This window comes from Atheta coriaria, unplaced genomic scaffold, assembly GCF_025399875.1.
Source record: "Atheta coriaria isolate IRGN ID8LTWV9N9 unplaced genomic scaffold, Caltech_Dcor_3.1 hic_scaffold_2_pilon, whole genome shotgun sequence".
NCBI lineage: Eukaryota > Metazoa > Arthropoda > Insecta > Coleoptera > Staphylinidae > Dalotia > Dalotia coriaria.
In genome coordinates this window covers 2,145,492-2,172,312 of record NW_027045444.1, presented here as the reverse complement: position 1 = coordinate 2,172,312, position 26,821 = coordinate 2,145,492, and the positions used below count along the sequence as shown (strand labels likewise).

The window sequence follows — 26,821 nt, the reverse complement described above, 5'->3', positions numbered from 1 at the left end:
CCGGACTCGTCAGTAGGTGACAGTTGGTCATCGCAATAAGTTCAATTCAACGTCGCGTTGTTTAAATCGTTTAAAACTCTAAAAGTGAAAACTTTAAATTTTTAATAAAAAGTGTTTGTTTTGAATTTATGTGAACACCCTGTGTGTATGTGTTTGTTGTGTTTGTTTAACTCCTCACCTAGTTTTGCCAAAAGTGAACTATTGTAAGTAGTGGGTGTAATGTGAGAATATTTGTCGGAGGCGGCAGTGGTAGCGGCGACGGTGGTTATGGTGGTGGTGGTGGTGGTTTCGGCGCGCCGGCGGTAGCGCTAAACGTCTCGTTTAATGCGAGATTATTGCGTAAACAAACCGCTCCGCCACCTAGTCGCGCGACGCACGCCGTCGCCGCTGCCGCCTCCGCAACCGCCGCCGCCGACGCCGCCACACATGTAGTGTGCACGCACCGAGCGAAAGTAAACACGGAAAGAGGGCATGAGATGTGTAATCGCATTATCGAAAACAGATTTTCGCGCAATTACCATGGGTAATTATTTTAGACAAGCAAAGTATTGGATTGAGGATTGCTTGAACAATGATTGAATGAGGATTTATGGGGGATTGAGGTGAAATTTTTATAGGATTTGAATGGGTTTATATTTTATGGGTATTAGGGTATATTTTGGGAGAATTTTGGAGAATTTGAGTGGATGGTTTTTGAGATATTAAAGAAAATGGAAAATATTGATGGAATTTTAAGTTTTTTTTTAAGCAATTTGTATTTTTAAGATCAATTTCAAATAGGAATTAATAATTCAATCATATTCTTACTTCGACAAACTGTTTGTATACTATTTATCTTCATTTTTCCAAAAATTGATTCATTTTGAGATTAAACTTTTCGAAATATTTCAAAAAATGTAAAAACTTTAAAAAAATTATTAAGTTTCTTAATTCTTTACCTGATTTTGAAGCAATTTAATACAAAAACCGTTCAGCTAATCTTTATAAAATTCTTGGAAATTAAAAATACACTATTCAAAAATGTCTTCCAAAAAATTGAGCTCGTTTCCATAAAGACTTTTTGAAATATTTAAAAAAATGTAAACAAAATCAAAAACTAAGCGTTTTCAACTTCAAACGCCAATATCACCCCTTAAAACAACATTTTCTACTAATTTTCTCTTAAAACCTAATAAAACCACAAATAAACTATATAATCCCAAAAAATAAACAAATTTCTCCGAGAATTTTTTGAATTATTCCAATTTTAAGGAAAAAAAATAATATAAACCTTGATTCTTCAAGAAAACAAGCAAATAAAACGTTTTCTTGGCATAACACGCTCCAAAAAGCAATAAATAAATCTCATCGCAAGAGTCTTGGCATTTTCCAAAGGGCGCAACCCACCCCTGCGCTCAGGGGCGCAATTTTCCTCGCGAAGATTTAAATAAATAGACAATAAACGTCGGCCGCGACGTCGCCGGCGACGATTCTAATTTAAATTCCTGCCTTTCTTCCTACACCCGCCGACATTATTCTTCCCTTACGGCATACACCATTAAAACCACCCTTGGTACCTTAACCAAGTGTATCACTCTTTTTACTATCAAAAAAATAAAAATTCTTAAAAAGAAAAAATTTTTTGTGAAAAATCAATAAATTTAATAAAAAACGCAAAGAAAGTAAAAAAATTAAGGGTGAGTTTTAGTGGTGGGGTTGTCGCGTCGCTAGCGCGGCCATCTTACCTCTGCCGGTCGGACGGACGAATGGTGAAACGAATAAGAAAGTTTTAAAAGGCCTCCCACTCTTTCCTCCCCAGTCAATGTGTGGGTGTCTGGTAGGGGGTTGAAAGGACCTGCAACGTAGAAAGAAACACGTTTGGAAGAAGTAGAAGTACAACGACAAGAAGAAGAAGAAGAAACATGCGACTCGACTTGTTTTTACCGACGCTGCGTTGCGTCCCCACTACCCTTAGCTCTGGATATTTTTCTGACGCATGTTCTATCGGTTCAACCCTCGACGTACTCGTAGACCACCCTCCAACATTTTCTAAAACCCACCCCTCTTTTGTGTCTTGCGTCGCGCAAAAGTCTCCCCCTTTTTCTCGGCGCGCGCCCGACATTAATTTCGTTTCCCTTTTGTCTTTAATTTCAGTTTTAATTCCGTGCCGTAGGGGTGAGTGAGATACTTTTTAGCCCTCTTTCTTTCCGGCGTCGGCGTTGGCGTCCCGGCGACGTGCCGCATAACGATTTTAAAACATTGCGGGGCGGGCAAGGCGCTCTCGCAGCGGCGGCGGCAACCCTTATTTTCTTCTTTCTTTGTCGCGCGCGTTTCTTAAGTTTCACAGCGCGGGGTGGATGAGGGTGGAAAATGGGAAAAAGAGCCGGGGGTTGTGCCGAGCGCGAGAAAAGCGAAAACTTTGCCGAAACGCAATTTAAAATGAAATCATTCATAATTTACGCTTCAAGTTTTCAAGCCGGAGGGCGGCGAGCTTTTTGGAGAGCTTTTATTTTGGTATTTTTAATGAGAAGAAAAATGTTGGTTTTTATTAAAAACATTTAGTCGTAAAAATATTTTTACGATTGGAACAAGTGTTTGGGTGGTAAAATTCAGAGTTTTGAGCTTTCGTTTTTATAATCAAGTGAATTAGAAGAGTTACCTAATTTTGACTGCTTCAAAAGTAATCAGAAAATTATAGCAGAATGATAAAATATTTATCAAACGATAGATAATTTAATAGTCTGTAATATTTCGTATTAAAATTTACGGAAATTTTGTTATTTTAGAGGATATTAATAAAATTCTAAAGAAAAGCAAAAATTCTATTTGGATTCTAAATAAATGTAATTTCAAGTTTAAAGCCTTATTAAGTACTGATAACATATAGCTATTAAAACATGCAATATACTAAATGATAGAGAATTTAATTACCAATGACAGGTAATTTAAATCTTTTTAATATCTTAAACAGTTTTAAATTTATAAAGAAAATAAGATAGAAAAACACAACTAAAAATATTTTTACTTTTCAAAAAATATAATTTTTAGTTCAAAGGTTTATAAATATATCTTATAATAATATAATAATTCAAATACAACTGGTTATATATCATTCTATAGATAATTTATTTGTGTTTCATATACTATTTAAATATTATTATTATTTTAATTATATCTTGAATTATTAACAATAATGTAATAAAAATCACCAATAGTAATAAAAATTGTAATATTATAGTTTTTGCTGGTTTGAAAGCAAATAAAACAATGATAACACACAAAAAATATACCAATGACTACATCAATCGATAGATAATTTAATTTTGTATGAGAGTATATAAATTATTCAGAAATAGTTCAAATATTTCAAAAGTTATAAGCAATTTTCTAAAGAAATGCAGAAATTAGCCCACAAAAATCATTTTTTTTAAACTTTTTGCAACTTTAACTGTTTATAAAATATATATAAACAACTATAAATATAACAAGTAATACATCAATTTATAGAGAATTTAACTATCTGTTAAACGACATAAAATAATATCAATTTTTTATAATATCACTTGCTTTTATCGACAATTTAGTAAAAAAATCCAATATTTTTATATTAAAACATAGAAATACTGATTTAAAACCTACAAAAAACATTAAAAAAGATCAGAAATGAGAAAAGTTTTGCAGAGTTAAACTCCCAACCAATTTAAGTCGTTCCTCCATGAGTCTTTGCCGTGCTGGCATGACTCGAGGATTTCCAAGATGGAACTCGACGGAATTATAATTACCTATCCTGCACGCCACGTTTTTACCAAGCATGGTGCTATTACTTAAATTTAAATTATACAAGGTATATAAAAACATCTTCACCCGCATTAAATCCACCGCCCCCGTTATACCTATCTACCACTCTTCCAAGTGCGTTTTTGACACTGAAAACGATAAAATTCGCAGTCACTTCGACTCTTTGGCAATATTGGTCTCAATTTAGATAAGTGAAGTAATATTCGAAAGTTGGAGGCGGCGGAGGCGGCTGCGGCGGTGCTGGCAATTTAAAATGCGCCCGGGGCGGCGAACGGCGAACTTATCCAATTGAAGTGCTACTCGCCGCTCGCGCCGCGCTCGGCGTCGTCATCTTGATAAAGCATATTATATAACGAGCGGGAGCGGCGAAATTTTCAGCGGCGGCAACGCTCGGCCCCTCGCAATCGTATCGAGCCTTTCGCGAGCGCTTTTCTTCGACTTGTACTTTAAAGACTTTTGGAACTTTCGACAATTTCTGATAGCTACCTACGTTTTAACTTTCAAGACGCCTCCAAAAACCACCCCCATGAATACCACCCCCACAAAAAATACCTTTAATGTAAAAACTCTTAAAATGCAGGCAAAACATTTTTTTTAAATTTTTTGTTTGTTTTTTTCAAAAATATGAACAAAAACATTTTACGTTACAAAAATGTTTATAACTTTTACAATTTTTACGCAATTTTCACAAACTTTACGTCATCTGAAGGATAATTAAATTATCTATACACGTGATAAATGAAATTGTTAAAATTAATAAAATAATTAGGTTTATTATTGAATTAAAGTCAAAATTTCTAAAAATAAAGCAAAATAAAATTGTATTATGCACTTTTGTCAGCGATTAGAGGATAACTCTTATCACATTTTAAAATAAAAATTATACCACTCGATTAAAAATTAATCTGGCTATAAAACACAATTTAAATAATACATTTTAATTAATAAATATAAAAGTTAGAAGCAAAAAACTAAAAACTTTACATTTCTGCTTTTATTTTTGATAAAAAAAATTAAGAAAAAAGCTTTGAAAGCTCAAAAGCACAATATGAAAGTTTAATTAACAGCCTCCATTATTCCCAACTCAAACTCAAAAGAGGGTGCCAGATATAAATTATTACCATCTTTATGGCATTAGTCGAAAAACGTATTTTCGTATCACACAGAAGGGTGGAAAATTCTTTTCTCCACTCTTTCATTTTCCACTTTGCGTGCGTATGCATCCTACACTAGCTCCACTGGCAACCCAACCTGGACATTAGACATTTTCATTTCTTTTACGACCCTCGCAACACATAGCGTATAAAAAGAGATAATGTCAAAAAATAAGGGTGCAAAAGGGTTGCGGAGGCATGACGTAAGAATGGTGTCCAATCCCCTTGTCGAATGCACAATATGGATGTTATGCGTATCTGATTGCACGTCGGGCGAATTTATTCATCCCCCATCCCCAATTTTATTGTGATTTTTTTAAATAAGTCTGCAAGGGTGGAAATAACGCAGAAATAAGGGAAGACATAGGGTTTTTATGAGATGTATTGAAGGTTTGGGTTAGTGGGAAGGAATAGGGATGATATGTTGGAAGATGTATTGATTTTTTTAAGGGGTGGGTGGAAATTTATAACTTGGGGGTGAGAATTAAGTTTTTGTTGAGAATTTTTTGATTATTTGTAGAAAATTGTTTATATCTTCTACAATTTTTGATACAATTTAAATTTTCTTTAATAAATCTATAGACAGTTAAATTATCTTTAGTTTGACTTTTAAATTTTTTAATTAGTTGGTATATTTAATTAGTTATAAGGCAATTAATATCAAGAAAATTTTTAAAATATTGTTTCAGAAAAAAGCTCATAACTATTTTAATTTTTACTCAATCTTCACGAACTAAGCAGCATCATAAAGCCAAATAAATTATCTATACTAGTCATTAATAAAATTTTACAAATTAGTAGAATAATTAGATTATTTATTGATTTAAAGTTAAAATTTAGAAAAATTTAAGTTACAAAGTTGTCTAACAAAGTTTTAGTTGAAATTTAACCATATTAATTGCTAAATTCTGAAATATAAATTTCACAATTCTGTTCACAATTTAAACAGCTATAAAATTCTTTTTAAACAATCAACTTTAATAAATAATTGTAAAAGTTATAAGCAAAAAACTAAATACAAAAATTCTTTACATTTAGAATTTCTTGATAAAATTGAATGTTTCCAGGCAAACAACATTTTCTACTCCATTATCGCGGACTCCATTTCGGTTCGAGCGCCGTTATCTAACTCCGGAATGCGCTGCCGCCTCCGCTGGCGGCAGCGTAGAGAAAAGTATCGCGCGAAGAACAGAACAATGCAAGAAAACGCCGCGTCGAGGGAAAACTGAAAGCCGCTGCCGCCGCCATCGCGAACGCGCAACACTCACGTGCAAAGCAAGAAAAGGAGAAAACGTTACGTACGGCCGACCACCGCCGCTGCCGCCTCCGCGCGCGCGTGTCTTTTGCCGGCCTTTTGTCCCGCGACGCGCGCACGCAAAACAAAAACAATTGCCGAGCACTTGAAATGTTTAGGACTTCCGGCGAGCGAACGTGGCGACGTGCGGATGATGCATGGAATGCATGCGCAGGAAGGCGGCAATGTTTATCCTACTACACACATCCTGGATTCAGGACAATTGGGTTCCAAGGAGTGGAAAAGTGCAGAAAGTGGTATAAATCAAGAAGAAATTTTGCTTTTTTTGTAGAAATTTTATGATATTAGGCGTAATTTTAATCGAAATTAAATTATTTAAACAAATAGTTAAAGATAATTAAATTATCTATCGATTGACGTATTGGTCAATGTTTTTACTTAATAATAAGTATACTTAAATTAATGTTAAAATACATTAACATATTTGAAATAGTCAGAAATGCTTTTGGTTACTAAATTGTTTATAACAATAGTAAATTTAATTAAAAACAAACAATTTAAACTTCGATTGATAGCCAGATAAACGCCTAATCAACTATCATTTTAAATTTTGAATTTATTGCTACTCAAAGTACTTTAAAACGCATGTAAAATTGATATTCAATCTTTCAAAAAATATTTTGTTGTTTTCTTACATTTTTGTTAATAACTTTTGTAATTTTCAAGATAAACAATTGAAATTTTTCTTGAATGAAAGCCAGGAATATAATACATCAAAATTTATACAACAAAATTCTAAAAAATCACTCTTAATATGCTTTTTCTTCAATTAAAAAGTCAAAAAATATTTTTTACTTTTATTTTAAAACTTTCAATTTCGTTCATTTTAAACCCAAATTTTAACAAAAAACACTCCGGATATTGATTCTTTTAATTTCACTTTCATTACCCATACTTAAAAAGATTTCTTCACTTTCAATCTGTTGACCAACTGTTGTCGAAATCTGTTTCTACCTGGCTACCGAATTTCCAAACAATAAATTGGGCGTAACTCGAGCAGTCTGCGTCGAAAATATTAATGAATACATCGATTTGTTCCCAATTAAACCTCGCATCACAATTATACATAAATAATTACCACCGTGATTTAATTAATAAGTAATTAACAAGTTTTGCAACTCCAAAAACGAAAAAATTCAAAAATAAAATTTAAAACAAAAACATTAAAAACTAAAAGCATTACATAAATAAATAAAACGTGTGTTTACTCTCTGCAACATTTCCTAAAAGTTTATGTTTATGACGTCAGAGTTAAGGTTTCTTTATTAATTTATGTCGCGAAAAGATGGAGCGCAGAAAACACGAAAATAAAACATCAAATAAAGAGCGGGCGCGAGGCGTGCTGGAGTCGTGGATGAAATATACACGCTGCCGCCGCCCGCTGCCGACAGTAAAGTAGAAAGTAAAGTAAGAAGCAAAGTTAAAAGTCATTTAAAATTAAGATTAATTGCTCGGTTGTTTTTCATCGTTTGTGTACTTAAAATTATTTCAGGCGTGCCCGAGTTATTTCGTTATTTAACTTTCTTGCCCGGTTCTACGGGTCTCCGCCGTCGAGACCAGCTCGGGGGCGGGTTGGAGGGTGGCTGGGAGGGTTGGAGAGTGATGAGGAAGAGAGACTTGGAGTAAAACTAAACCCAACTGGGAGTTATTACTAGTTTTCTTCGGGATTATTATTATGGATTTTTGTTGTGTACTTTTAATTGGTTAATAATTAAAGTATACAATTAGTGGAATTTAGATGAAGTAGACTAGAGGGTAGATATTTTAATTGGGTTTGTTTTTGTGCTTAGAGAAAGTTTCCATGGTTAATATTTAGAAAGTTATTAACAAAAAAGTAAACAAAAACAAGTTTCAAGTTTATAGCAATAAATAATATATTTTTAATAAATATTTTTAAAATATTTTTTATGCAAATGATGTAAAATTTGTTTGGCTTTATTGTCAACTTTGATTTATTGCAACATTTGTAAAATTATAAAAGTTATTAACAATTTTCTATCAGAAAACACGAAAAAAAAAGTGAAAAAATTGATCGGAAATAAAATTAGATCAAAAATTGTTTAAAACTTAAATAACTTTTGAACTAATAGTGCGATCTAATTCAAATTTTCAGAAAATATGTAAAATAATCCTCAAATTATTAAACCATAATAATATTTACAAAAATTTTAATATTTTGTTAATTATTTACAAAAAAAGTACAAAATTGTAATTTTTCCTACTTTTGCAGTTTACTTTATTAATAAATCAAAAAGTTATGAACAAATTTTATCAATACTTCTACACAACATAAACAATATACCTACAAATAAATACTCCAAATTTCAACAAAATCCACCAAATAGTTTTCCCATAATCTCAAAAAATGAAACCTAAAAAATCATCTAATTTAATTTTCTCAGGCATTTACTCTGAATAAAATCTCACAAAAGCTTTTTTAAGCACACATAAGCTCAAAGCGTCCAAAAAAAGCCTAAAAGTAAAAGGGTCCGCTTGTTACACCGCTCGTCCGGTACAAGTCTGGACAATTCTTCAGCTAGTTCGGACATTACTATAAAATAAGCGCGACTAAAGGGCCCAAAGGGTGAAAGAGAAAGGGTCGGCGAGCGGATGTGCGGCCGGCACGCCGAAAACGCGAGCATATGGTCGGCGGCAACCTCTAAATGACCAACGCGGCCAGACCGGCACGCACAACGACCGAACAAGAAAAAGACCGGTTTGACCAGGTCCCTTTCATTCAAAAAGGGTGCATTGGACACTGATACAACCAAAATGACCTTGAAATCATTTACATTTATAATAATCAATCATAAAATGAATATTTTGAGGTTAAAATAAAAAATTAAGAATTTATTGTGTATTTGGTTGCATATAGTCAATGTTCGGATGTTATACCGCTAGTCAAACATTATTTTTTGTTTGGATTGTGTTTGTGTGTGTTTAGAAACACATGGCTGTAAAATATTTTCATGGCAGTGCGATAAGCGTCGCCTTAGAAAAGCACGCATACTGGGGGCGGCGGCGGCGGCAGAAACACTCGCAGTAAAACTAAAGTGCGCTCTTTAAGTCTTACGATCGCTTCTTATCTTATCGGCCGGTAATATGGCGAGTGAGCGGAGTAATATGCCCAAGATGAGTGCAACTTTAACTTATCCTTAAACTACCCTTAAAAAATTTTGCCAAAATTTTGTTTGCTTTCATCTGAATCTTAAAAACTTAAAAAATAATTGAATTGCGTTTAAATGTTTTGTGAATAGGTTTTAGTTGTGTTTTAGATTGTTTGGAAATTTGGGCGTGTTTGTGGGTGTATGTAGAAGAGGGATAGAAAACAGTTTTGTTGATTAAATTTTAATTAGAACAAATGGTTGAAAATGAAACCGAAAAGGAAAACGAATTTGTGAAACATTCACAAAGCAAACAAATTGGGTTTTATAAATTTTAAGGCAAAGTTTACAGGTCGATATCTTTGTTAAAAATTATGATAAGAAGTTCAATAAAACGGCAAGTGATAGATAATTTAATTGGCTTTAAGATAGAGATGAGATTATTTTCCTATCTTATTTGGTTCATTAATTATTTAAACTTTTGTAACACTAAACATTTTTATATATTATTTTATATTGTGCAATTTTAAAGACTGATAACGTTGTTATGCAAAGAGCTAAATTATCAACCAATACATCAGTTTGTAGATGATTTAACTGCCTTTAACGTAGTATTTAAACATTGACATTTGCATAATTAGTTTAAACAATATCTTGATTTTTATCAAACAAAACACAAATAAAATTTTTAGAAAAAAAACAAATTTTTGTTTAATTAAAAAAATATATATTTTCCTTTACAATTATATTATTTCTTAATATAAATATTAATAAAAAATTTAATAATCTTTAATTTAACGCTTTGTTCATCTTCCTAGCATAAAAACTCACCGAGTTATTAACAAAATTCCCCCGCTGTGTTTTTTAGATTCTCGCCATAATGAAAGGCGGCTGGAAAACGCGAACAAAAAGCCCGTCTCGCGCCATATTTTCGCATCCCCTGGGCACGCCGAGAAAGAGAGTCTCGACGCGAAGGTCTTCACCGCCTCGCGCATTTCTTTACCGCCGCCGCCGCCGCTCCTGCGCCATCGCCGACTTATTATTTTATGCAAATGAAGAAAAACATAAAAACGACGCTCGTTCGTCGCCCTCGCAGCGAACGCGACGACTCGTTTGCATAATGAGCGAACGAACGCGCTGGAAGAACGAGACGCCTTCTCGTCCTGTTTTTATCCGAGGACTCAGGATAACGTACAGTGAACGACGCACGACGACCAGATAACCAACACACAGGATAATCAGATAGGAAAAAACTTGCGGGAAATAAAAAAATGTTTTTTTGGTGTTTTAAGGATAATTTTAAGACAAAATAAGATAAAGTTGTTGTAGTGGGGTTTATGTGTTTTTATATTTTGTAAATTTTAGTGTGACACCCTGTATGTAATCCAGGATGCAGAAGGACGAATACATCCTCGCGCAGGATTCGTTTTTACGCCGCACGGCGCAGTCACATGAGTGTGTAAGTGCGAAACTAAATCACCTCGTTAACTTTCTTCCTTTTTGTGCTTTTCGTCCTTTTTGTCCTTGTCGTCCTTGTCATGTACCTCGCAAACACTTCTCAAGTCTTTCAACTCAATTTTTTTGCTTTTTTTAGACAAAATGCAAATAACTTTTTTACTGATAAAGATAAAATGGTGAAATTAACACAGTTCGAAAAAGCATTAAATTTTCTATAGGAAAACGTAAAAACATTTTTGCTTTTTTGTTTATAAAAGGTCTTAAAGGATTAATAAAATTGATAAATATTTTTTGTGAAGTTGGTGAGAAAAAATTTATGGTTTTTGTTATAAAATTATGAACAACTTTTAAACAAATAAAGATATTGAGTGGATTTAATTTTTAAATAATAAACAATCAAATTGTTTATAAATAGCCTTAAAATTGTTATTGTGAAAATTCTCTAAATGCATGTAAAAAATTAATAAACATTTTAAACATTTTTAAAACATCAAAAAGTGATTTTTTTACAAAGCTTCAAATAACTTTTTATTCTTTTATCGCATTTTCATCAACTAAATGGCATCTTATAAACAATAAAATTACCTTTCATAATATATATCCCTTATCACAATATCTCCATTGTAACCCTATTTTATTTGATGTTAAACTTGAAAAACTGTTTAAAACTCTGAAATTTATTCTACTTCCATGCTTTGAAAGCGATATCGCTGGAAGCTTGCTTCGTTAATTTTAATTTTAATTGAAAATAAGAACGGAAAGTGCATGACGAAGGACTTTCTGCCATGGCAACGCGCACCCCATCCCTTGCGCCGTCCCCTTTTCCGCGCTTGGCTTTTTCTCGCCGGCGCGCCGACCAGTTCTTATTTCGTTTCTTATTTCTCGTTCGTTTTGCATCCCTTGTAGCCGCGCGCACTTTGCGCAAGGGTGCGATGCTAATGCCGGGGCCAAAAAAGGGGGTGGAAAATGCTAAACGCGAAAAGTGCGCGGCAAGAAACGGCAGGGAAATAAGAAGAGGAAGAAAAGGGGCCGCAAACGAAGAGTGATACCAGACAACCCTTTGTGTGAGGGTTGAAATGGAAAAAATTAATAATGACGTTGCTTGGCTGGATAATTATGGTGGATGTGACAAGGGTTCGCAAGGAAATCATCAATAACAAGGACATGAATCAATATTGTAAGAAAATGTCTTCATTTGTTCAAGTTGCTAAAAATTTAAAAACATGTTTTAGAAAAAATGCGATAACTTTTGATTGCGTCATCCGATTTTATAATTGTTTTTACTATTTAATAGCCAAAGAGTTTTTCTATCGTTTGATATACCTCTTTGAAACATGGCTATACCGGAAGTGCCCTTAAATTACCTTTAAATTCAGACATTGTTTTACTTAGTTTTTTTATAAAAAGTTAAAAGTTGATAATTTTCAAAAATTAATTTGAGGCATTAATTATTAACACAGCGTATTAAACTAAAACTCATTTTAAAGAGACATTATTCTTCTATAATATAAAAAATAAATGAAGGAAATCGAGTAATGGAATCAAAAGATATTTAAATTTTTCTTAGAATTTCCAAGAAAATAAATTTTATAATAAGTTTTTTTTAAAGATAAAAACTAATTTTAACTATTTAATTAAAACAAATTTAAAGATATTTTGTTGCTATGTTGTAGAAAATTTAATTCTCTTTAAAATACTATTTTGCTTTCCCGGGAAATATTAAGATAACACCGTGTAAAATAACTTTTTCTTAAAACTTTCCCGTTGAAAACCCTTTTTTGTGCTCGTTTTCAATTAAAATTGAAATTAACGAAGCAGCTTTGGCGTCGCAAGCACACCGTCGTAAGTTGCGCACCCCCTGCAACCCGTAATATAAATTTTCGCCCGGGAAAGCGTTCGGTTTTTCCTCTTTTTCTCTCGGCGCGCATTTCTATAGGCGAATTTATTATCTCGCATACGCCGCGCGTCCTTTCATGCTCAAACCCACCCTCTCTCGGAAAAAGCACCGGCGAAAAACACTAAATATACTTTATTATAACGAGCCGCCTCCGCCGCCTCCGCCGCAGCCGCAGCAACGAAAAGTTGAAAAACGTATTTGTATTTCGCATAAAACCGGGCTTTTCCCGGGCCCCGGAAGAAAAAGGACGTGGTGTGGAGGCGGTTAGCATGGAGGAGAAGCGGGTGTGTAATGGTGTGAGTGGTGGCGGCGGTGGAAAGAGTAAGCTGAGAAAAAGCCTCGAGTAAAAACCCTTCGTGTTTAATATGCATACGGTAAAGTGATATTGATATTTAAAATATGAAAAAGTAACGAGTTTCCACCACCCGGGGAGATGGGGGCGGCAAATGTAAAACGCTTAAAAGGATCGGATTAAAAATTCATCTCACAATTAAATTTTTACGTGTTTAGATATTTTTATGCGTGAAAATTTTAAGAAAATTGCAAATTACTCAAAAACTAATTAAGATATTTGATATCTGAAAACAATCAATGAAAGTAGGTTAAATTCTTTTTTAATCTACCTATATACTGTTTGATAAAATTAATAATTAAGGCAATTAATTTAGGTTTTATTAAATTTGTTAGTTTTTAAATTTTTATAAACGAAAAAATTTACATTTTTGCTGATAAAAACTTATCAGATAATATAAAATAAGATTTTAGACAATGATTTGAAAGCCAGTTAAATTATCTTTCATTTGATGTATACGTTGTTAATATTATTATACTGGATGTTTAAGTAAATTTGTCTTAAACTCAAAAAATATTTTTAAGCCATATTTTTGTTAATTTTTATTAAAACCTATAATAACCAATAAACAAATAAAAATACAACAAAAATAAAAGATGATGATTAAACAGAATTAAATTATCTATTAAATAAGATATCAACTAATACCATATCCCTAAATTTGTGCCCGTGACGTGCGTTTGAAATTGTGTCACAATTTTAACATTTTCATCCAGAAATTTCACAAAAACTGCGATGACGAAGTGACAAATTAAGACTGCGCCCCGACGTTGTTCAGACGCGCCCTAATCTTAATTCCCTCGCGCGATCCAATCTCCTCGTCCACCGCCCGCCGCCCCCGCTCTTCTTCTTCTTCTTCAGCCGCTTTTCTTCGCCGAACTAAAATGTCTTTGTTTCTTATTCGCCAGGGAGACGGAAATAACGCCGCTCGGCGCTCGGACGGCCGTCTACCGCTGGCGTTCGTGAGGCGGCGGCTGTGGGGCGGCGCGGGGGACACCTAGAAAGATAAATTAGTCGCTCCGAATACTTTCATTAATCTAGATCATCCGCAATACCTTCTTTAAGACAACGGAGGACCAGAGGCGGCGGAAGCGGCACACGGAGGTGGCGCACCGACGTGGAGAATCCCACGGCTTTCGGATAGATTGCGCGCGCGGAATAAGGATCCGCTCGAGATAAATCGTCGCGCAGATGCATCGCTAGATAAATTGGTAATTTACGATAAAAAATCACCTGTTTGGTAAATCTTTAATTACAGACGTTCTAATCAAGATTTTTGAATTTTGTAAAAACGTATTAATAAAGAAATAAATTTTACATATTTTGGTTTTTATTGCAAGGTACTATCTTTATTATTTATAAAGTTATTTGTATTTAAATTTGATTTATACTTTTTTAATATTTATAAAAACGTAAAAGTTTTACAAAAATTGTTATAACTTTAGTAATAATTAAGATATTTGACTAAACTAAAATTTGTCTAATAGCAATTTAAAATATTTACCTAGTACATAAAATTCTTGAAAATATAATAATTAGTTTGGCTGTTATTTGGCAGTAAAGTTGCAACTTTAATATTTTTGTAAAAAAGTGTAATATTTTGTAAAATACCAAAAAACTATTAATTATATTAAAATAATTATAAATTTTAAAATAGCCATTGAATCTTAATTAAATTATCTATTAAATGAGACTTTGTTTGTTATCCTAGGACAACTATTTCCAAAGTTATTAGCTCCTAAACTTGTCATTTCAGAAAAGAAATCTAAAACCTAATACTTCTACATTTTCAATGTTTTGTGTCTAAAAAAGTGCCTTTCTACACATTTTTCGTGGACAAATAGTCCTGCGTCCCAATGTCCTGGCTATCTAGGCTTCATCCCGGCGTGTCGTTAATCCTTCCTTATGTGCCGCTCGCTGTTGCGAGGATTAGTCTAAAACTTGCCTAATTCCGCGCGCGCTCGCGTCGACTGGCGAACAGCGGCGGCGGCGACGGCGGCGGCTGCAAAAAGAGTGGCGGTGGTGGGGTGGACGCACGCCGGTGGCGTGGGGGCGGCTACGGCTAAGGTTTTAAAACCGCCTAATCCAACTGAGGTTTCCTTAAAATGTGTTTCTTGCATATTTTAGTGGGTCTTACACAATTTCCACATTTATTAACTTCAACGCGACCGCCTCCACGGCCGCCGCCGCTTCAGCGTCACCGGCGCGCCGAAATCGCAGCGCACATACATAATTACTACGCATACTTTCCACTCAGTTATTTATTCAGGGCCTAAAAGACTAAAGTTTAGACACGCGTTTTTTAAATGTTTTACAAAAATGTTAATAACTTTGTTAAAATAAACGATATTTTAATTTTGTAAACGGCAGTTGATAGCCAATTAAATTGTTAATCAACTGGTTTTTGTTGGTTGATTATAAGTAAAATATTTTATTTGTTATTCGCCAATAAACTTTTGATATGAATTTATAATAATTAAAAATAAATATGCAACATGACATAAAATTGCTTGTAACTTTGTTAAAATATAATATTTTTTAAATATTTAAACTTGCCTGGAAAGCTACTAAAATTCCACATTAAAGTGTTTTAAAGACATTAATTTTGAGTGATTAGTATATAATTTATTTGGGTCTAAATTTTGGCAAAATTTTTTAACCAAATTTTTGACTCATGTTTTTGGACATAAAATAATAAATAATTTTTAAACTAATAAAGATAATCAAATTTCGCAAAAGATTATGATAAAGAATTAAATTCTCTATAACCCCGCCAATTCGTGTTTAAACAAACAAATTATTTTAAGCGTTCTGAAAGTTTAAACATTTAAATACAAATCAAATTTTTAATTTAAGATAATTACTATCACAATTAACAAAAATAAAATGTTATTAAATAATTCTATAGTATATTTATCAGTCTTTCAGATGCTTTTTACCGCATTTAATTATCTTGTATACTTTGGGTGTTATCGTTGATGAAAACAGTTTTGATCAATTTGCTGCGCAAAATTCCACGCGGGCCATTTTCACTTTGCGCGATAACAAAAACAAGGAAGATAAATCGATCCATATTTTAATTTCGCTCGCGCGCCGAATAGCAATCCATCTCCGGTGGCGCTCTTTCATATTTTCTTTAATGCGGCGCGGGGGCGGCGCACACGAGCGAAAATAAATCTTGCGCTCGCGCGTAACACAATAACCGAAAGTAACTGGTAACAATAAACAAGCGGCGCATTGGTGCCGCATTGTGTACGAGACGTATTTTATTAATATGCGAAAATACGAAGACGCAAGAACCGAAGAAACGAGTGTAACGAGTGCGCGCCGAGAGAGGAATTAGAGATGCGCGCGCGCCCCAGAATGGGGGTTATTAATGGACGCACTTAAATCATCCCTCGGTGAGCAAGAGTAGACGCTCTTAAAAATGACAGCTGTAGCTAAAAGCGATATTGTGATGCGAGCCCAAATTAATATTTTTGGATTTATCAACTTCATCAAGCGAACAAAAGTGAGGAAAAAATTATGTCATATTTCAACATCAAATTATTCATTGAAATATAAACATAAACACAAATTTAAAACAAGTAACTTATAGATAATTTAATTGCCTTTCCAATACATTTTACAGATATAGAAATAAGTTAGTAATTAGAAAGTTATTTGAGAATTAGTAAAACATTTAAAAATGTAACAGAAAATTGACATACTTTACTTATTTAACAATAAATTTTTAGTGCTTATAAATAGAACAATTTTATCAATTGTTATTAGAAGATAATTAAAATATTTATTGACTTGTTTTTAAATTGTTTAAATATCTTTAATAGTTTAAAAGTTATTAAAGAAATAAAAATGAATTTTTTTTTAAATTTTTTTCTTTACAAATACTAACAGAATCAAACATTTTCAATTTTTAAAACGTTGTAACTTTTTATCTAATTATGGCAAGATATTGCGCTAAAAATATTAAAGTAGATAATTTATTCTAGTTTTACATTAATTTTCAATAGTTAAAATATGTGTATCTGTTATTTTTTCATGATTTTTTAAGTAAAAAAAGTCAAAATGCCATCTAAAAAAATCAAACTTTTCGTAAATTGTTTATAACTTTTTATTGCGTAAATATATTTTAATTCCGTAAAAACTATTTGATAGCCAGTTAAATTATCTATAAAACACAGTCTTTATTTTTTATTTTACTTTAATTTTATAATAATTAACGCATTGTTAAATTACATCATTCTGAATATTTCTCATTATTTTTCTTTTCTTGTCCTTTCTCATTCACTCCCAGCCTTTGTTCCTCCTTGCTTTCCATTTGTAGTTTGAAATATTAAAGGAATTATAAATACACTTTCCACTTGCGGAAAAACAAATGGCGCACGTCTAACGCGGCCGTGACGAGCCGAGGCGAGCGTTTTCTATGCATTCATCTTTTCGCTAATATATTTCTATTTCGACCGCTGCCGCGCACGGGGCATTGTTGCCACCGCCGCCACCGCCGCCGCCTCGAGTCTCCCTTTGCCGAACGGATTTAAGTGTACACACTTCGCCCGTTTGTTTTCCTATTGTTTTCCACGGCGAGCGCCCACGCTAGTTTCTCTTTCGTTTTCGTTTTGGCGTTTTGCTCGTGTTTTGTTCGCGCCAGCGGCAGACGGCCGCGCACAATAGGCTTCTATTTATTTGATAAATTACTACGTTTCACTTATTATTAGTTCGGAAAAGGGTTGCACACTATCGCCACATTGCTGTAGTCGTGGTGGACGTGGGGAGGCTTTTTTGGGTTATGGATATTTTAGGTTTAGATCAATTTTATTACACACATTGTGGCAAAATTTAAGTTTTAAAAAATTATTAAGTTTAAGGCTAGTTTTCTCTTAGTAAAAATTAAACTACTAGAACAAAATTAACAACGTTGATAAAAAATTTAATAATCTTTATATTTATGTTAAATTTGTTAAATTATGTTAATTAGTTTAGAAATTATTAATAAAATATTAAATAATTGCATTATTACTTCAAAAAGTTGCATTTGTTTATATTTTGCTTAATAACTTTTAAAATATTTAATATTTTTAAATGTACCCAAAACCAGTTGCAATATAATTAAATTATCTATTACTCTGTGTTAAAGCTCAATAATTAACTCTAATTGGTAATTTTATACTAATTTTTGAAAAACATGCATTTTTTTGCATAGGTATAATATAATATTAAGAATTGGATTAAGTTAAATAAGTAATTATAAATAAATTTAAATTTCTGTTAAAGCTATTTTATAAAAAATTTATTTGGCTTTAATTTGGTGTATAATTTGTTTAAATATTCCAAGTTTCAAAGAAGTTATAACAAAATAAGTAAAATATTGCATTTTTTATATTACAAATTTGCAAATTTTTACTTTTTTTATTACAACTTCTGTAAATAAAATTATTTTTTAACACAATAAAAATAAATTAAATGTCAAATAAATTATCTTTCAGATGCAATTTAAACAAACATTCTATCTTTAACTGTTCAGCCATAATCCGCTCATAAACTCAACATTCCAAACCAAATAAAACGCAATACAAACTGAGTTATGTCTGTTCGCTGTAAAACTATAAAACTGAATTAAAAACTGCATAAAAAACCTTGATTTTAATTAAAATTGTTTCATCCAGGAAGTACGAGTACACTGTTCTATACACCGCTAAAAGTTGCATAAGCAAACAAAAAATTAAAATGTTGCATTAAAAAAGTAGACACTAACCAAACACAACACAGAGAAGAGGAGAGGAAAAAAAATAGAAGACAAAATATGAGTATGAGTATGAAGCGTAAAACATTTATAAAACATGAAGCGTATAATATGTAGCGTGTGCGAGTTGGGAAAAGTTGAAAGTTTTTCCAGCGCTTTTCCGGCTCGTGGTGAGCGGCAAGCGCGCAGCGTTTATAGTTTTTAACGCGTTTCAAAGCGGTTTTTATACTTTTATAGCCTGAACTAACATGGAATGAGTAAAAATTGTTTTAAAACGTTTTACAAACTTTTTATATGAATTTTCTGTATAAATTTATCTTTTCATGTAAAAATTAAAAGTTTTAGTATAAAAATGCCAAAAAATCTATTTTCAGAACTCCAGAACAGTTAAAAAGTGGAATAATCATAATATAGGTCAATAGTTTTTGCATTCATGTTAACATAATGTTTGTTATTATTTATATCAATTGTTCAGTTGATATATTGGTGGGCGTGAAAATATTGCATGTACAATCTGCGGAAAATGTAATTCATTGTTTTAAATAAGAAAATTCATTATTTCTCAATTTCTTATGTCTAATTGATAAAATATTGCCATAACTATGTTTATGTATTGTTTAAACAAATAAATGTTATCAAATCTATTTTAATTATACGTTTTATTGATAACCTTGCAAATTTTTAATAAACTTATAACATTTCTTAGGTATTTTTGCATTTATCTTCACTCGCTGATGAATATTCAGTTCAGTAGATGATAACTCCATCTGTGCGACCCTGGCTGAACTGTTTTATTGAGCTTTCACCCCTTTGCTTCATACGAAAGTTCTCTTACAGGGGTTGAAAAGGGTTGAAGGTTTGTATCTCCACTATAGAAGTAAATACCGGTATTAGAAACTCAGGTAGAAAAATATTTCAGGTATAAGCAGTAGTAAATAAGTTAAGGGTTGACTTTAAGGGTTGTATGTACATTAATTAAATTATTTTTTACCTCTCAGTTAAAGCTTTCTTCAGATTAATGAGAAAATTTGGAATATCTTAAAATAAACGTAAATTTTTCATGAAATATTTTACAAATTGTTAATTTAAGATAAGAAATCTTAAGATATTGATAACAACTTTTACATCAAATAATTCTCAATTAAAATATCTACAAGACAGTTTTTTGTTCTTAACTATAGGTTTATCATTATAATAATTATCGTAACTTAAAATTAGCTAAATTTAAGAAAAATATTGTAATTTTTCTTGTGCAAAACACTGCAGATAATAATAAATAATATATAGTAAATTATATCAAAATAGCTATTTCTAACTGTTATCTTATAGCTGATTAAATTATTCATATAATGCCCATAAAATATTTAAAAAATATTAAGAGGAATAGTACTAAATTTACCATCAAAAGTAATATAACACGTTTTATTATATTAAAACTGCAATTTTTATGTTTTTCTTGATTATTTTGTAATTGACTAATGTATTAACAGGTATATTTTAAATCTTCAAACGGAAGCCAAAAAACACCTAAATTCTTAATAAAATGAAGTTTATTTCATATCTTTATCATAATTATTTCTTTAGTTATTCAACCCTAAACTTGATAACGCATTCCATAATATTTTCTATCAAAATAAAATGCAATTCTTCATAAATCTTCAAAAATATTGAACAACAAATAATTTCATCAGCAATTGTTACGCTTCATTCAATAGCCATTTAAATTATCTTTAATTTAAACTTATTTTCATAAAACTACTCCCAATACTTCCAAAGATATCAACCCCTAAACTAAACAAATCCAAACAAACGAAAAAACCAAACATAAAACCTCATAATTTTATCATACATTTACTCGCATCATATCCACCTAACTGTAATCAAAAATTCAACAATAAATTAATAATTTCCGCACGGCTAAAAAACAAAAAGCTCGAATACATTACGTGCGGCGACTGCAAAAACGTAATAAAACCCTTCGCTCTCCGCTCGCCGGCTCGCTTTTTGTTATATTAACATATAATTCATTTAAAATTTCATCTCTCATTTTTGTTGCCTTGCACATTTCTGTTTTTAATTTATTTCCACGTCTCCAGTCTCCAGCCTCAACCACGCGGCGTGGCACGGGGTGCAGGGTGCGAAAAGCTCAAAGCTGCGTTGGTAGAGGGATGCAGAAGAAGGTAGGGCAATTTTTTGTACGGCGTGGATTCGTCGATGCACAATAAGAGGGTGGAGACTGGAAAAAAAGCTCACGAGACAGCGCAACCCCTTTTCAGACGATACCTGAACCAACCCTTAAGTGGAAAATTATGGAAGGGATGCGGAGAATATCACCACCTAAGAAATATTTTTATTTTTATTAAAATAATTTAAGGGATGATTTTAAGGGTTGTTTTTTATTTTTTAATTTTTTGTGTTTTTAGTATTCTGAGACGATGTAGAAAATCATTTATTTTTGACCTGCGCACTTAGGGCCGCGCGCTGTGCTTCTTATCGGTGGCGGCGGCGGCGGCAGTAGGGGTGGCGCACATCTTACATTCGTCCCGCTCTCGTTCTCGCTCTTCTTCACCCTTTTCAGCAGCGCGTAATTTTACGCCACGCGGTACACTTCTTCACATCCTTTTCCCACCCCTGCAGCCGCCTCCGTTGTAAAATCGCTAAAGGTACAACACGCGCGCCCGCATAAGAAGAAGAAATAGTGCGCGCGTGTGGCAAGGGTGGGATGAAAAGTAAAAGATGAAGCGTGCTTTAAGGGCGGGTTTTTCGCTCGTTCGCCGCCTCCGCTGCCGCCGCCCTGGCTCTTATTCGCTTCTTCTCTTCTCTTCTTTCTGCGCTCGATACTACGACGGTTAGGTGGAAGGTTTTTGTCTTTGGGGCGGAGGCGGCGGCGGCGGCGGTGAGGAGGATAGAGAGAGAAACGTGCGAAACGAAAGCAACCCTCTTTTTGGTTTTCCTTTGGTGCTGCCGCCGGCGTCGCTGCTTTTGTATGCTGCGCCTTGCGTTTTGCGCCTTTTGCTTCGTTTTCAGGCCGCGCATACTCCTCGCCACCCCTTTGAATTACTACCCTTGCTGCAAGGAGCAGGGACGAGTGTTTTAATGCGCAATTATTGATCTAAGAAAAGGGGTTTACTGGTGGAGAGAGTTTTTTGAAAAATGAAATATTTTACAAAAATTCAAATTACTTTTGATTAAAATAATTTAAACGTATAAAGTTAATACATTCCTGAAAGCCAGTTAAATTATCTATAATACAGTTTTTAAGTTTTTTATATAACTTTAACAACAAAAAAGTTATCGAGGGTTAAAATAAGAAGTTTTTATTTGTTATTTATTTTAACAACTTTCTTATAGATTTATTTAATAAAATCATAAATAAAACTCATTTGTGATAACAAAATTTATAATATTTTTAGTCCAGCAGAAAGACAATTAAAAAGTCTATCATATTTTGCTCTTTATAAGTTTTTACCTTTAATAATTTAAAAGTTACAGGGTGTTAAACTTGATAAATCAATTTGAAAATCCGTTTATTATGTTTTTATGAGTGTTTTTACAAAAACTTAAATAATTCCTATTGTTACTAAACAAAGTTATATGTACTATACATTTTTGGAAAGCCAATTAAATTATCTATAATATGACGTTTTAATTTTGTTTATATCTACTTTGTTATAAAAGTTACAAGATAGTAAACTTTATCAAAATTTTTCCAAAACAACATTTTTACATTTCTTGAAATATTTAATAAATTACTATTTTAAAATTATTAACAACTATAAAAATACCAACAATCATATATTTTTAGATAGACAATTAAATTGTTTAAACAAATAAATTTGTTTCACTGTTCTATTCTTAATACTTTAACAGTTATTTGATGCTAAACTTGACTATTCTTTTTCCCTCCATAATTTTGAAACTTTTGACACTTGAATACAAATTAATCAAGATTTATAATTACCACCGCCCCCAGTCGCGTTGAAAACTGAAAACTCAAAACGCATACACAGCGCAATTGTCACCATGAAGCGTGTAGCAGCCCCGGCATCAATTTTGGATTTTCTCGTCGTCGGCGCCCGCGATCGAGTTATTTATTCGTCGCTCGCAGCCGCCTCCGCGAAGGAATGAATATAAAGCGGATGTGCGCGCGTGCGACGTAGACGTACTTTGCATTCGAAAATTTATTATATCAAAGAGGCGAGACGTGCCTTCAGCCCGCAGTAAGTATAAACGACATTAAGAAGTTGCCAATTAGTTGGGAGACTTCGGCGGCGGCGTCGCCGCGCGAATAAAGACCCGCGAAGTATATTCCGTGCGCGCGGGTAGGTGGGGGTGGGTGCGCCGCCGCCCGGGGAGTTAACGGCGAAGAGAACGAAGAACCAGAACCAGCCGGAGCGCTGAATTTGCATATTCTAATTTGCAAGCGTCGCGCACCCCCCGACTCCATGGCTTGCTTTTATGTCTACACGGGGCGCACCATCATTCAGGGATAAGAAAATACAAAGTCTTAGGTTTCAACCCTTAAATTTTGATGTTTAAAGCAAAAAATTAATTTTTAAATTTTTTAATATTTCATGTAAAGTTCAAACGTGAATAACTTATAAACAAATAAAGGTATGCCAATAATTATTACTCAATGTTATAGATAATTTAATTGTCTTTTATTCTATGTATTACACTTTGTTTCAAGTATTATTTAGAATTAGTTATTAACAAATTATTATGTAAAAAACATTTTATTGCATTTTTTGTTTAAAACTTTAATAAGTTTACGAAAACATAAATAATTAATTATATTATTATTGATTCTGATAGGTAATTTAACATACTTTTAAATGATATATAACAATATTAATTTATAATTGTTTATATTACTTCTATTTGTTAATAAATTTAGAAGAAAAACAAAAAGATAATCATTGATTTTAAATTTTTTTTAGTAATGTTTAATCCTTAATAACTATAGAAATATTTAGTATACACGTACAGAATTTAACAGTTCAATAGAATATTAAATTGTTTATAAGATGGTAAAAAGATAGTTAATGTACCTATAATAGTTTTTAAGTTATTTGAATTTAAATTCAACAAATCAAATCTAGAAATACAAACCAAACATCAAAAGTAAATTTGTGAGTTTAAGAGTCAATAACTTTAGTTCAAATTAAGACAAACAATTACTCCAAAAACATTTATATAGATAATTTAATACTTTTTAATCGCATGAAAACAATATCGAAAAAACTTTAATAATTTTCAAGTTATCGCAATTTGAATAAAATAAAACAAATTTTCAAAAAATAAAATTTTACTTTTTATGACATAAAACATAATATAAACCAATTTCAACCCGTAAAATATACTTTCCGTGTCCTCTAGATGAATATACACGGACAGTTGGCATTTTCGATTGACCACCGGTCAGTTCCAAACAAGTTGAACCAGTTTTCGCAGACGGGCCGCTCTGCAAATCAACAAATGACCAGTTTACTCCACCATCTGCACTCAATCACAGTCACAATCACAATCACAACTGAAAAATACCAAAAATACATTCTACTCTTCACAACTCTATATTTGGGGTGAAACAGTCCGGTTTCCGCGACGGGAATGATGGGAACGCAGAAGGTCACTACATGGTCACAGTCATGGTCATCAGGGTTGTCTGGACGAGCCGTGGACGTGGGAAAATCAAAGCGCAGACAAGACACAGCAAAGATACTAAGATACTTGTTATAAAAGTGTCGGTTAAACAGGTTTTGCTTGACCTTTGGACAAACTTTTGCATAAATGAAACGCGAAGATGACCCAAGGGGTAAAAAATGCGATTGAAAAGTCTTGAAGACACGGAGGACACAGGTAGAAGAAGAATGTTGCATAAAGGGTTGTAAAGGAATTGAAGGGCTGTGTTTTTTTATTGTAAGTTTAAGGGTGAATAGGAATATGAACTTGTTTTGATATTGTTCAGGTAGATAAAAAAGAATAAAAATTTTGTTTTGAAATGTTTTGTTATTTGTTGAATAACTAAGAAGATATAAAAGTTATTAAAAATTTGTAAATTTCGGTCGAAAGAGAATTAAATTATCTATGGAGTGGCGTTTAAATAGTAAATCTATAACAATAATTGTAAAAGTTATTGTAAATTAAAATTTTGCAAAAAAAGTAAAATTTTTGGAAGAAAAATTTATGTTATAATTTAATATTTATGAAATAACTCAATAAATATAGAAGCTATAAATTACATTTATTACAATTTTAAAGAGTAATAAATTATCTTCCATTTCATGTATAATTTATAAAGATTGAGTAATTATATCCATAGATATTGTTATTTAAACTTACTCAAAAAAAATTTAATTTTTTTGTCTTAAGTTTTTAGAAAACTATAATTATTTTTGCAATAATTCCTAACTCCCTTAATATTTTAACAAAATCTTTTTAAATTCTTAAAGCCAATAAAATTGTCTATTAACCTAGCTTAATTGCCACTTGTTTTATTTGTTAATAAATTATTTATAGCCTTTTAAACAGAAAACTAAATTTTTTTTTCAATTTTCATCAATATCTTACTTCAAATAATAAAAAATGCATGATTTATAAACAAATTATATATTTTTGTAGATTTATTATTATTAAATATGTTTTTTGTGTGTATTTTTGAGTGTTATTGTCATTGTTGTTGGCAATTTGTCGCCCGCTTCGCGTAACAAATTGGCGCAAATTTTCAATTGTCACCCGGAGAGCGGTAGAAAAGTGCGCGAGTGCGAACACGTGTTTTTCGCATTTAAATAATGAAAACTAATTAGCGTACGCCGGCGTCCAGCGGTGTCCGGCGCCGCGACGCCTCGAGCCGCAGCGCCCGACTCACACCCTTCTTGTAAGTGACCGCACAAGCGACACCAGGCGCGCGAAACTGCCACCCAGCGCAACGACAACAACCGCATTCTACCCGAAAAGGGGTAGTGTAATGTTATGTCTGGGCATAGGGATGATTTAGACCGGAAAAGAAGTAAATGTGAAAAATTGGAAAAATTAGGAGAAAAATTTGAGATTTTTGAAGTGTTTTTTGAGTTTAGGGGCAATTTAAGGGTTGTTTGGGGTAGTTTCTGGGTCAGAAAAAAATTGTATTTGATTAAGTAACTTATTGCCTATTATTTGATGAAAAAATATTGTAAATTTAATAAAAGGCTCAAAAGATACAGAGAGTTTTGTAAAATGTGTTCAAGCATTATAAATTATAAAAAAGATTAATTTTAAGATTAGTTTAAGGGTAGTTTTGATGATTTTTGAGAATATAAGTAAAGTGAAATCGATCGAACAACTCTTTTTCTACTTAAAAGTCAAAACATCATAAAAATCGAATGAAAGATGTAAAAGATACAGAGTGATTTATAAAATATGTTTTTTTTCATGTCACAGATTTAAATAATTTATGTTTAATGGACAATAATTAATAACAAATTACAAAATTTTATACCAAATATAATAAAATTAATTACTCTAGATATCCATTAATTATTTTACAAATTATCAACCTTTGAATACAATTATTTTCTAATTTATAACCAAAAATACATTTTTTTCTATTTTCAGTAAAGAAAAATAATAAAATAAATTAATCATCCCTAAATGCAAACATAAAATAGCAATTATTTAATTTTCAACCACTTCAACTACTCCAACTCAAAAATTACCCAACGTCACAACTAATTTTCACTAAATTATCTTCCACAATCGCCACAATCAACTTTAATTCAATAAAATAAAAATTAACATACTTTTATCCTTCGTTAATATAAATAATTACTTCAATTGTTATTTCATTAACCCTTAAATAAAAAAAAATCTAAAAAAAATAAAAAAATACTAAATATCCAAAAATAAAACCTGTTTGCAGTCCGTTTTAGCCCTGGAGCGCTGGTCAGTTGCCGAAACCTGTTTCAAGACGCAAGAGGGTTGAAACTACCCCTATTGGAATGTTCGCGTCCGGTCAACTTCTACTTCTACTCACGGGAATGAAT

General features: G+C 32.3%; 1 long non-coding RNA gene across 1 annotated transcript; it reads left to right on the top strand.

The window, feature by feature from the left end:
• Positions 1-27: 27 nt before the first annotated feature.
• Positions 28-10,683, top strand: LOC135803391 (uncharacterized). Its single transcript, XR_010550794.1, has 2 exons — positions 28-203; positions 10,219-10,683. It is a non-coding gene; the product is annotated as an uncharacterized lncRNA (long non-coding RNA).
• The last annotated feature ends 16,138 nt before the right edge of the window (positions 10,684-26,821 follow it).